Source organism: Astatotilapia calliptera, chromosome 3 (assembly GCF_964374335.1).
Source record: "Astatotilapia calliptera chromosome 3, fAstCal68.1, whole genome shotgun sequence".
NCBI classification, from domain to species: Eukaryota; Metazoa; Chordata; class Actinopteri; order Cichliformes; family Cichlidae; genus Astatotilapia; species Astatotilapia calliptera.
The window spans coordinates 56,311,998-56,325,130 of record NC_137424.1 but is presented as its reverse complement, the minus strand read 5'-3'; the positions used below and the strand labels follow the sequence as shown (position 1 = coordinate 56,325,130).

At 37.7% G+C, this 13,133-nt stretch overlaps 1 long non-coding RNA gene across 1 annotated transcript; it reads right to left on the bottom strand.

The window, feature by feature from the left end:
• Window positions 1-7,427: 7,427 nt before the first annotated feature.
• LOC145425526 (uncharacterized) lies at window positions 7,428-12,576 on the bottom strand. The gene is made up of 4 exons (XR_013906242.1): window positions 12,454-12,576; window positions 11,974-12,309; window positions 11,404-11,724; window positions 7,428-8,168 (listed from the first exon to the last, which is right to left on the bottom strand). It is a non-coding gene; the product is annotated as an uncharacterized LOC145425526 (long non-coding RNA).
• Window positions 12,577-13,133: the final 557 nt, after the last annotated feature.

The following is a 13,133-nucleotide window of genomic DNA, read 5'->3' as shown; positions in this document are numbered from 1 at the left end:
GGACTCTACCCCCCCCACCCACGCACACTCTCCAACAAGGAAACACTCTCTGAACCAAGAACTGAAAACATTCCTGACTTGTATTGCAATTGCACACACCTGCTGCTATATATATATATTTAGTATTCTTTTAGCACTATTTATATTATTATATTACTATTTATTACCTTATTGTTAGGGCTGTTTTTGTTTTTGTTGTGCATCTGCACCTTATTGTTGTCAATGTCTACGCATGGGACAGTGTGAAACGTAATTTCAATTCCTTTGTATGGCAAGTACATTTGAAGAAATTGACAAATAATAGTATTCTATTCTATTCGATTCTATTCTATTCTTTACTTCTCCCATGTGCAAACAAACATGTGTTTAATTAACTTTAAACCTTTGTTGTTTAAATATTCTCCAATTGAATTTAAAAACAGCTGTTTTTTAAATAAATAAAAAAAAGGTCTGTTACTGTGTTGCACTGTTTATATAAAACACTAAAATGAAAGCGTTTATATGTGGACAAACTGTGCACTGTGTTCAGAGAGTTAAAAACAAAGAAGAGGAACAGAGGAAAAAACAGGCAGGAAGATGATTTATAAGTGTCTTTGTAAACATTTATAGGACAGAGGTGTGTTATGCTCCAGGTATGAAACGTTACATTATGAATTGTTTTTAGGAGAAGAAGCAAAAAGACTCATTCCAGCTTTCATTCTGTCAGTTTCTCCTCTCATCACATAAATACCTGAGCATTGACTGAGACCGTGGCTGCAGCGTGTTTCTCATCATGGCAAAAAATACTGAGAAGCACGCAAACTTTTGTAGGCCCTCAGATCTCATCCAATATAATTTGAGGCCTTGTTGATAACAAAATGATATAAATCGTGTGGTGTGAAGTTGGGGAGAGTGGCAGGGTTGCAGGTCATAGAACCAGTAAACACACTGGAGTAAATAAGTAAGTAAACATCCATATTCAGCCCTCCGTTACACAATTCCTCCAACACAAACAATAGTACCCTTGTTTGTTTGCTCATAGTTACCATAGTTTATTCCCTTCATTGGATTGGAAAACACAGTGGAGTTTTCTTCCTATGATTTTTTTTTAATTTTTAATTTTTAAATTATTTTCTCTGGATTGGATTGGCGATAAAACACAGACTGGATTATTTTCCACTTTGTATTTATTTATTTCTTGGACTAAATTGAACCGAACACGAGCGATGAACTACGTGAATTATTATTTAATTTTCATTTCATTTATTTATTTATAAAGCACATTTAATAACAACAGAGAGTTGACCGAAGGGCTGTACAAAGTAATAATTAAACAGTGACATTAAGATCAACAACAGGTAAGAAAATTAAAAGTAAATTGGATAAAAGAATTGGTAACTCTCATTTAGGAAAGTAAGCCAAAGAGAAAAAAATATGTTTTAAGATGGAATTTAAAAAGAGTGACAGTTGGGGCCTTTCTAATGTAGAGAGGTAGATTGTTCCACATTTTTGGCGCCACAACCGCAAACACCCGATCCCCTCTGTGAACCATTTTAGACTTGTGTAAGGTAAGGAGTAAATGATCACTTGATCGAAGGGCTCTTGAGGGCGTATAAAGGTGCAAAAGTTCAGACAAATAGTCTGGTGTCTGACCATTTAGCACTTTATAAGTCAAAGGTAAAAAATTAAATTAAATTCCAAAATGCACTGGAAGCCAATGTAGGGAAGCAAGCACTGGAGTAATATGTTGGTGTATCTTTACACAAGTCAATGACTAATGACTAATATTGTCTATGTGTTGATACATGAACTTTAACTTGAGGCCTTGTTGATAACATAATGATATAAATCATGTGGTGTGAAGTTGGGGAGAGTGCCAGAGTTGCAGGTCATAGAACCAGTAAACACACTGGAGACAATAAGTAAACATCCATATTCAGCCCTCTGTTACACAATTTTTCCAAAACGAGCAATTTACACTGTACACTTGTTTGTTTTCTCATAATTACCATCGTTTATTTCTTTCATTGGATTGGAAAACAAAACTGTGATTTTGGGGTTTGTTTAATTTAATGTTTGGTGTGATAATCACTGTAATATGTTTACATCCTTTGTAAAGTTTTCGTGTATTTCAAGGGTAAAGCTTTCATCCGCATCAATCTTATGTTTCAGGAGAGAGACCTGACTGTTACCCCAACTTTGATTACATGAACTGTCACACACTCACCTTGATTGCTGACCAATCAGAAGAAAACTTCCTGATGGCGTGAACCCCAGTCCTCAGAGCTTGTTTCCCAGCTCTGTGGAGTGATCGATCTTCATGATGAGTCTTACGCTCCCCATGGTGTTATTTTAACTTTGAAATATTTAATTTATGATTTCACTTTATTTTACTTATTTTTACTTATTTTGTTTATATTTCCAATGTTTACATTTTCTAGCTTTCATAATTTAACTGATCATCTAAAACAGAACTATCTCCCACCTGGAATTAATAAAGTATTCAAGATTCAAGAGGTTTATTGTCATGTACACCGCAAAACACAAATGGTTACACAGAGCAATGAAATTCTTACTTTGCAGGTTCCCTTCACACGACCAAAAGAAAGTAATAATAAGTAAAAACAGGGCTTTGTAGATCTTGTAGCTTACATGCCGGTGGAAACAGAATTTAAAGTAAAGTATTTGCAACACTGTCAACTGTCACTGTCAACACTGTATCTATCCACATATGTATATAACCTTCCTTAGATGTGGCTTCATTACCTGATATATAATTTATTTTCTGGCAATAAAACAGATGTTACAGTAAGATAATCTTACAGTCTGTTGTTGGATTGAGTCTTGGTGAAAAGCTCTGGTGTCAGTTTTTTTTTCCTCCTCAAGGGAGTCCTGTGCCTCTACATGAGGCTTGGCTACATCCAACTCACATAATGATGGTGAAGTTCACCATGAAAGAATCAACAGAGTTTATATGTTCATACACAAATATGTAGTAACCAAACCAGTTTACAATTAAATGGTTTTATTTTTTCTAACCAAAGATAAATGGAATAAATTAAAAAGCCATAAATATTTCTTTATTCCAGTAATCTGATCAGACATGTCTGCTGGAGAATTACAGAAATTCTCGTGTTGTTCTTTACGTGTGAAAACACTGCAGTGAAACTGATGGGAAATACAAAAAGTTTATTCAGCCTGAAAATAAAATGTTAGACGCAACAGTGTCTATGAATTCTAACATTGAAATGACATCAGGAGCTCACAAAGCTTTTAAATCTGAGTTACATCTAGTGAAGGTCAGTTGATTTGTGTGAAGAGGAAACAATTACAGTGATCTCTGTTAGTTTCTGATGCTTCTTCTTTTTAAACTGCAGACAGGGCAGACAAACTGTATCAGGCCTATTTCATAAGAATAAGAACATTAAACCTAATTATAGCCTTACTAGAATCAGAAGCCTTACTAGACCTTAATCAATGGTCAATGGTAACTTTATTGTCCCTAACGGGAAATTGATTTGCAGTATGTCCATACAAACAAACAAACAAACAAACAAACAAACAAACAAACAAACAAACAAACAAACAAACAAACAAACAAACAAACAAACAAACAAACAAACAACACATCACATACACACACAAAAATAATATAATATAATATAATATAATATAATATAATATAATATAATATAATATAATATAATATAATATAATATAATATAATATAAGCCTGAGAAAACAACCTAGAATTTATCATCAAAAAAGCGCAATGTGCAATGCCAACAACACTTATGGTTTAGTGTTATTAACTATGATAATTGCAGTAGGTACAAAAGGCAATCTATGTCTCTTTGTCTTTACTGCAGGCACTTTATAATGACGACCTGATGGAAGAAGAAAATCATTAAAGAGAGGATGACCTGAGCACAACAGGACAGAAGTTGCCTTCTTAAGCACCTGCCTGTTATAAAAGTCCACAAGCTGGACCTGAGACCTCCCTGAAATCTGACCAGTCACTTTAACCAGGTTGCTAATTCTGGTCTTATTATTCAGGGACATATTACCGTACCAAGCAAAGATACAGAAAGTTAAAACAGATTCAATAAAACTTTTATAAAAAAGAGTCATCATTTCAGATGAAACATTAAAACCTCTCAACCTCCTTAAAAAGTACAGTCTTTGTTGAACCTTTTTCACTGTAGCAGCAAGATGTGACTCAAAGGACATACCGTATTTCCCGGACTACAAAGCGCACCTGAATATTAGCCGCACAAGCTAAAATCAGGGGAAAATCCTGTTTTGTACATACATTAGCCGCACCTGACTAAAAGCCGCAGGTGTTTCAATGTTGACTTATCATATGTAAGAGAATATGCACAAAGGGAATTGTCAGGAAAGAGATGGCTGTTTGGAGACATCACTTTTATTAATATTTTGAAAAACAAGTTATGGGTACATATTTGCACATGTAGTACATAACAGTAACCTACAGCACACCAGAAAAATAGATTCGGACTACCTTTTAGGCTCAGGTGCAGTGACACGGCTTTAACAAGAAGAAAAGTCAGTCATTCACCATCTTTCTCTTCTTCCTGCGCTCTAAAACCACCAAAGTCCTCTTCTCCAATGTCGGAAACGAACTGGCTCAGGATGGCTTCGTCATCCACTCTTCTTCTCTCCTTCGTTGTCACTTTCAAAACCAAAGAAATCCTCGTTGTCAGTGTCAGAGTCGAACACCCTCAGAAGGGCTGTGGTGGTGTCCTCCTCTCCATCATGCAGCAGTCCAGCCCTTCAAAATCCATTGGTGATCGTGGATGTTTTCGCACTTTTCCACGCTGTCAGAATCCACCGGTGGAGTTGGGCATAACTTGCTTTTCGCAAGTTTATCGCCGCTCGTCATCCACGCCTCCCGCTGAATGCGTAGCGCTACTTTGAAGTTTGTTTTTCGTGCTACTTCGTACGGCACTACGTTGCCTGGCGGACGGATATGTGACTAACATACCACTCTTGAACCCCGATCCTTCCGCCAGGCAACGTAGTGCCGTACAACAGCCGAACAAACAAAACAAATCGTCTTACGATATCACAAAAATCATGGAAAATCCATAGAAAAGCCGCACCTGACTAAAAGCCGCAGGGTTCAAAGCTTGTGCAAAAAGTAGCGGCTTATAGCCCGACAATTACGGTAGTCTGATCAAGAACAACCCCCAAATACTTATGACTGTCCACCAGTTCAATGGCTGCACCATTTACCACCGTTAGTGCAGGATGGGGGGGGTGACTTCCTGAAGTCAATAACCATGTCCTTGGTTTTCAAGGTGTTAATCATTAAGAAGGACTGATCACAGCCCAAAACAAACTCATCCACAACAGGCCCATGTGAATCCTCTTCACTGTGTCATCTGCATATTTAATGAAATGCCTGTTGGCCTATGTACTTCGACAGTCATTAGTGTACAAAATATAAAGTAAAGGAGAGAGACAACAACCTTGTGGTGAGCCAGTAGAAGAGTTCAGCTGTTTGGAGAAACAGCCGTTTACTCTCACACACTGAGATCTGTCAGTTAAAAAGTCTAAAATCCAACCAACGAGATTAAAATCGAGTTTAAACTGGTTAAGAAGTTTAGTTTGGATTATATTAAAAGCTGAAGAAAAAGATTTTTTTCCATACCTCTGAACTAAAACCAGGGAGACTTATCTTATTACAGTCACTGTAACAGTGACCAGTCATGTGTTTCATGCCTGCCCAGGCCACTCTTAAGTTATTGCTACCCATCTCCGCCTCTATCTTATCCTTGTATTTTATTCCCTCAGCAGATAAAACGGCCTCAAAGACACAGAGAGGAGCTCAATGTCAGGCAGACACACTTGTCTACGAACGGTCATGTTTTTACACCATTTCTGATTTATATACAAACACACCCCTCCTCCTTGAGATTTCTGGGTAGCTCCGGGATCTCTATCCAAACATATGGGAAACCCGAAGCCATTTTGTTCCAGAGAACAATCAGGGTCAGAATCCTTGAGCCAAGTCTCTGTGAATGCCATTAGACATGTATCCCTGTAGTCACGTAAGTGTGTGACATTCAAATGCAGTTCGTCCAATTTACTTCTCAGAGACGGCACATTAGCGCGGATTATTGATGGTAAAGGAATACGACTGTATCGCATTTGCTTCTGCAATCGCTGACGTAAGCCTCCCTTCTTAACCCACTTCCTAGCTTTGACTCTGTTAAAAACAAAAGTGCCCCTGTGGTTACTGGATAATCCAGAGCTGGAAAACACTGGAGGGTGAAAAGAGTCCAGAGACGGGCCTGTCCACCGAAGATCCAGAAGAAACTCCCGTGAGTATGTAATTGTTTGAGAGTATGACTCCAAACAACCATCAGGATTGCTAGTAAAACCATGCGAAATAAAAAACCCATCTTTGTTAAAAGAAGTTCCACAAAGCACAAGCCAATGCTATAGGATTTCCTCAGGCTCAAAAAATAAAAGAATAAAAGAATGAAGAAAAATAAGTTAAAACACTGACACTGACAGACAGAGACAGCCTGCTGGTCGCCGCAAGAGCAGCCCCTTCACCTCTACAGAAGGATAAAGGAATACATAGCCTAATAACAGAATTACACATGAACTGCTAACTGTTTTGGGCTCCTTGTCCTTCACCTGGATGATTTGTTTTGTGGTGAGCCATGAATGTCTCTGTGTTAGAGTAAAAATTTGCCTGTTGTTCTTATGTACCCTCATATGTTTAGTCAGTTTCATCTTCATGTTTGTTTTCCTTTTTTGTCCCTGTCAAGTTTGTGTGTCTCTTTCTCTGTGTTTGTTCTCTGTTTTATTTTTGTCTCTTTTTTTTTGCCCTTTGTGCATTTAAACCCTTAGTTGACTTCTAGTTTTTTTTTTTTCTAGTGTTTCTTGTGTTTTCTGTGCCTGAGTCGCCAAAATATTACTTGGTTTCTTACCATTTTTTATACAATGCTGATGCCTTACACCCCCCCCCCACACACACACACACACACAAGTAAATAAATAACGGTGTGCAAATGAAGATTTGCTGTGTTCCTCCAACTCTTCCTCCAACTCTTCCAGTAATGAAGCTGTTTCTTATCACAGGAAGAAGATGATCTACAGCTTTTTGAGTTTTGTATTCTCTGTAACAGAGCAGGAAAAAGTCATACTGCGCCACCATCTGGACAGGCAGACTCATTTCAGCTCTAACTGGTAGCTGAGTGTTGATGTTAAAAATGCAGCATTTATGTGAGACTTAATGCTGAAACAGTAAACAGAAATGTGACTATTATTTATTTATCGCAATTAAGAACATGATTGTCCATAATTAACTTGCGATTAATCACAAATTAATTTCAGATTTTTTTTAATCTGGTCTAAATGTGGTGTGTGAACAGTTTATTACCAGCTACCTTAATGAATACAGATTGATTGGACACCTGAACATAACAATCATTTATTAAAAAACAAAAAAACAAAAAAAACAAAACAAAGAAGCAACAAAGAAGCTCTTATGTAAAAGCCCTGCTATGAGACCAGCCTGGGTAATAAATCACTATCGGCTGCTATTTGACAGTGACATGTTCAGTCATGTTCATGTTTTTACACCTGACTTAATCCCCTCTGGATCGAGGCTGCTGTCATGGCTTTACTTGCCACATTTAATATTAAGCTACTATTGAGCTAGGAACACAGGGATGTAAATTACATGGGAGATGATCATAAAATTACAGAAATATGCTAAAAATATGAAAATTAAACAATGGTGGATAAGGAGGTGACCTAGTACATCAGCTCAGTTCTTTATGAAAAAATCACTCTCAATTGCTAACATTTAACATACAGCTACTCAAGTTACAAAGGTATTTTTAAAAGTGATCAGAAAAACTTAAAACTTGAGATGCAAAATTCATTTTCAATAAGCTCGTGCAACATCACAGTTTCATGCAATCTACACTTTGAAAATGTTTGTGTCATTTTCTCTGGTGTTCAGTCCAAAGTTCCTCTTGTCTTACTAATGTAGAAGAGCATGAGGAAAATAGCCATTAGCAAAACACCAGCCAAGGACGCACGCACAACCAGAAGCCAGGAGCAGTCAGGACAATGTATAGAGACTCCTGCAGTGACACTTCTACTTTGGGTTGCTGTTTGTGGTGTGGAAACAGGTGTGTTTGAATCTGTGAACAATAAACACATACACAAAAGTTATCAATATACAGACAAATACAGTATGATAATTTAAAATACTCTCATACTGTCAAATACTTGGTGGCGCTCTTGGTGGCGCTGTCACTTAGTGTTTGCTCGCTCTGTGGTAGAGTATCACTTCCTGTTCCTGCTCAAACACAGTGGTGTTTCTGAGTAGCTTATTTGCTTAGCAATTTAAATAACAACTTTTAAATACATTCTTCTTTCATAGTATAATCTTCACGTGCTTCATCCGAAGCACACTTTCTGTGTACTCACTACCTAATTTATAGCTAAAGTATTCACTCACTGTCTCTGTACTGTCTTGCTAGCTTAGCTTAGCTCGTAGCCGACTCATTAGCACCATGGCTACTTCACCTGTCCGTCCTGCACTTTCTTGCTCATTGTGTCAGATGTTTAGTTACTCCTCGGCCTCCTTTAGCAGTAATGATATCTGTAACAAATGTAGCATATTTGCAGCTCTGGATTGCTGAATTGGAGACTCGGCTTCGCACCCTTCATTCACCCGTAGCTAGCCAGGACCCTGTAGCTGGTGCAGCCGAAGATACCGCAGGCCCCTCTAGCTGTTCCCCGGCAGACCCCAAGCAGCTGGGGAAAGAGGGCAGCTGGGTGACGGTGAGGAGGAAGCATAGTCTTAAACAGAATCCCAAGGTACACCACCAACCTGTTTATGTGTGTAACCGTTTTTTTCCCACTCGGTGACACACCCGCCGGGGGTCAAACTCTGGTAATTGGCGATTCTGTTCTCAGACATGTGAAGCTAGAGACACCGGCAACCATAGTCAATTGTCTTCCAGGGGCCAGAGCAGGCGACATTGAAGGAAATTTAAAACTGCTGGCTAAGGGTAAACGTAAATTCAGTAAAATCATAATTCACGTCGGCAGTAATGACACCCGGTTACACCAATCGGAGGTCACTAAAATCAATATTGAATCGGTGTGCAACTTTGCGAAAACAATGTCGGACTATGTAGTTTTCTCTGGTCCCCTCCCCAATCAGACCAGTAGTGACATGTTTAGCCGCATGTTCTCCTTAAATTGCTGGCTGTCTGAGTGGTGTCCCAGAAACGATGTGGGCTTCATAGATAATTGGCAAACCTTCTGGAGGAAACCTGGTCTTGTTAGGAGAGACGGCATCCATCCCGCTTTGGATGGAGCAGCTCTCATTTCTAGAAATATGGACAAATTTATTAAATCCCCCAAAATATGACTATCCAGAGTTGGGACCAGGAAGCAGAGTTGCAGTGTTACACGCCTCTCTGCAGCTTCTCTCCTCCTGCTACCCCCCCAAAAACCCATCTCCACAGCTTCCAAAAAGACAAAAAACAAACTAAAAACCAGCAACAAACAACTTAAACATAAACAATCACAAAGAAAGAACAATACAGTATCCACATCTGAACCAAAGAGTAAAACAGTGAAATGTGGATTATTAAATATTAGGTCTCTCTCCTCCAAGTCTCTGTTAGTACATGACTTAATAATTGATCAACAAATCGATTTACTCTGCCTTACAGAAACCTGGTTTTAGCAGGATGATTATGTTAGTTTAAATGAATCAACACCCCCGAGTCATTCTAACTACCAGAAATCTCGAAGCACAGGCCGAGGGGGCGGTGTGGCAGCAATTTTTCACACCAGCCTATTAATTAATGAAAGACCAAGACAGACTTTTAATTCATTTGAAAGCCTGATGCTTAGCATTGTCCACCCCAGCTGAAAAATTTTAGAAACCAGTCTTATTTGTTATCATCTATCGTCCACCTGGGCCTTACACAGAGTTTCTGTCTGATTTCTTAAACTTTATATCTAATTTAGTTCTGAGCTCAGATAAAATAATTATTGTGGGTGATTTTAACATCCATGTAGATGCTAAAAATGACAGCCTCAACATGGCATTTAATCTGTTATTAGACTCAATTGGTTTCTCTCAAAATGTAAAAGAACCCACCCACCACTTTAATCACACTCTAGATCTTGTTTTAACATATGGCATCGAACCTGAACATTTAACAGTGTTTCCTGAAAACCCTCTCCTGTCTGATCATTTCCTGATAACATTTACTTTTACAATTATTGATTACACAGCGGTGGAGAGTAGACTTTATCAAAGTAGATGTCTTTCTGAAAGCGCTGTAACTAAGTTTAAGAATATAATCCACCCACTGTTATCATCTCCAATGCCCTGTACCAACATAGAGCAGAGCAGCTATCTGAACGCTACCCCAACAGAGGTCGATTATCTTGTTAATAATTTCACCTCCTCACTATGTACGACTCTGGATACTGTAGCTCCTGTGAAAACTAAGGCCTCAAATCAGAAGTACCTGACTCCATGGTATAATTCTCAAACACGTACCCTAAAGCAGATGACTCGTAATCTGGAGAGGAAATGGCGTGTCACAAATCTAGAGGATCATCATTTAGCCTGGAGAAATAGTTTGCTGCTTTATAAGAAAGCCCTCCGCAAAGCCAGAACATCTTACTATTCATCACTGATTGAAGTAAATAAGAACAACCCCAGGTTTCTCTTCAGCACTGTAGCCAGGCTGACAAACAGTCAGAGCTCTTTTGAGCCAACAATCCCTTTAACGTTAACTAGAAATGACTTCATGAACTTCTTCACAAATAAAATTTTTATCATTAGAGAAAAAATTACCAGTAATCATCCCACAGATGTAATATTATCTACAGCTGCTCTTAGTACCATTGATGTTAAGTTAGACTCTTTTTCTCCAATTGATCTTTCTGAGTTAACTTCAATAATTACTTCCTCCAAAACATCAACGTGTCTTTTAGACCCCATTCCTACAAAACTGCTCAAAGAAGTCCGGCCATTAATTAATTCTTCGATCTTAAATATGATCAACCTATCTCTAATAATCGGCTATGTACCACAGGCCTTCAAGCTGGCTGTAGTTAAACCTTTACTCAAAAAGCCATCTCTAGACCCAGCAGTCTTAGCTAATTATAGGCCAATCTCCAACCTTCCTTTCATATCAAAAATCCTTGAAAGAGTAGTTGTCAAACACTCATATTGTCAAACTCACCAAAAGTTTCATGATTTTATGTATTGTTGTCGTGTTGTTTATTTATTGCGTTTATTTTACTTTCCGAGTTGTAATCGTCTATTAATATTAGTAGTAGTATTTAAGGCACATGAAATCTGAAAAATGTTTTTGCCATTTTGAAAAAAATACTTGCCATCATTGACAAGAATATCATCACCGCCGTATGAATCTGGAGACAGAGGGTTTCCATACCCACAGATGTACTCTCCTGTGTCTGACTTGGTCAGCTGTGTGATGGTTGCATACAGTCCAAATGTAGATCCTGGTCTGTATTCAATGCTGTATCTGCCACTCTCAGATTTGTTATTAGTTGTGTCAATGAGAATCTCCCCTTCATTCTTACACTGATTCTTACAAAAGAACTTCCTGTGTCCATATGTGTTATTGGAACATGCCAATGTGATTTCTTTTCCTTCAGTTTCTGTGTGATAAAAACCAACCATTTTACTCAGACCTGTGAAATAGAAGAACATTAATTAGTCTAAACTGGACCTGTAAGCTGTGATATTATGTTTTTATTTCCTAGATCAGATATAAACAGAGTTATCATTTCATATTAAATAAGTCAAATGTAGAAAAAGATCTGATCCTCTCAGAATCAACAGTTTTTTGTTGTATAACAAATTAAGCCATGCAAAATTTTACCTTCATACTATGAAAATCTCCACATTTTGAATTTCAGTCACCTTCACTACAAACTCACCATTTGAAACTCTGACCTCAAAGTCATAGTATGAATCTGGAACAGAAGAGCTTCCCAAACCACACCTGTACATTCCTGAGTCAGACTTGATCATGTGTGTGAAGAACAAAAATAGAGTTCCTTTTCCTGAAAATCTTTCTTTATACTTCGTGCTGAATCTCCCATTCTGAGCTGAGCTTCCATCTGTTTTAATGAGGATATCTTCTGCTCGCTCACATTTTTCCCTACAGAAGAACTTTGTGCTTCCAGACAAATATAAGTTGCAGTTAAGTGTGCCATTTGCTCCTTCAGCTGCAGACCAAATATTGTGTATTGCTTTGACAAGCACAGCTGTGTCTATCAGATGAAAAAAAGTGAAGTAAAATAAAGATAGACAATCACAACATTATCTATTCTATGTAAATATATGTGTTTTACAAAGGTACGTTTTCAAAATTAAAAAGCAGCATTAAGGAAAAAAATCACATCATCAGTCCTCACCTGACAAGAAGCAGAAGAAAAGAAAATGAAGAATTTTCATTCTGACTTTGATCTTGATGCAGAAAAATTGTTAAACTTGAGAAGAACAGCGTCTGACACTTCACTCCATCTGTCAGATCATCAGAAAACAGCAGTTACTTAATCAGTTGTTTCCGTTTTATCACTTCCTTCAACATGTTTTAGATGCATTCATCACACCCTAATAAGGTTGATGGCGTGATAATGAAAGATATATGTGTGCAAAACATTGCATATCTAAAATTATGAATCTGCCTGTTTGAAAAGAGTTTCAGACCAAATTTGACTGAAAATATTCCTGGCATTTTCATCTCATCTGAAAATTTTTAAAAATATTAAAATAAAAATAACGAAATATTTATTTAGTTATTTATTTATAAATCACCTTCATTATTGTGTTGTTGCATTTTGAAATTATGCAATACTAAATACAGAAAGAAATGGCACAGTTGATATAAAACCACGTAGAAATCTTACAAACTGAATTTATAAGCAGCAACAACCTCTCAGCAACTTAGGAGATGGAAAAAATTAGAGTCCTTACTGCAGGTCTTGGGTTTGAATATGCCTCAGACCATTTCCTGAGCTTGAGAGAAGGAACAAAAAGGAAATGACACATTTCCTGCATCATTTCCACTCACACTTTCCCCACCCTTCTGTCT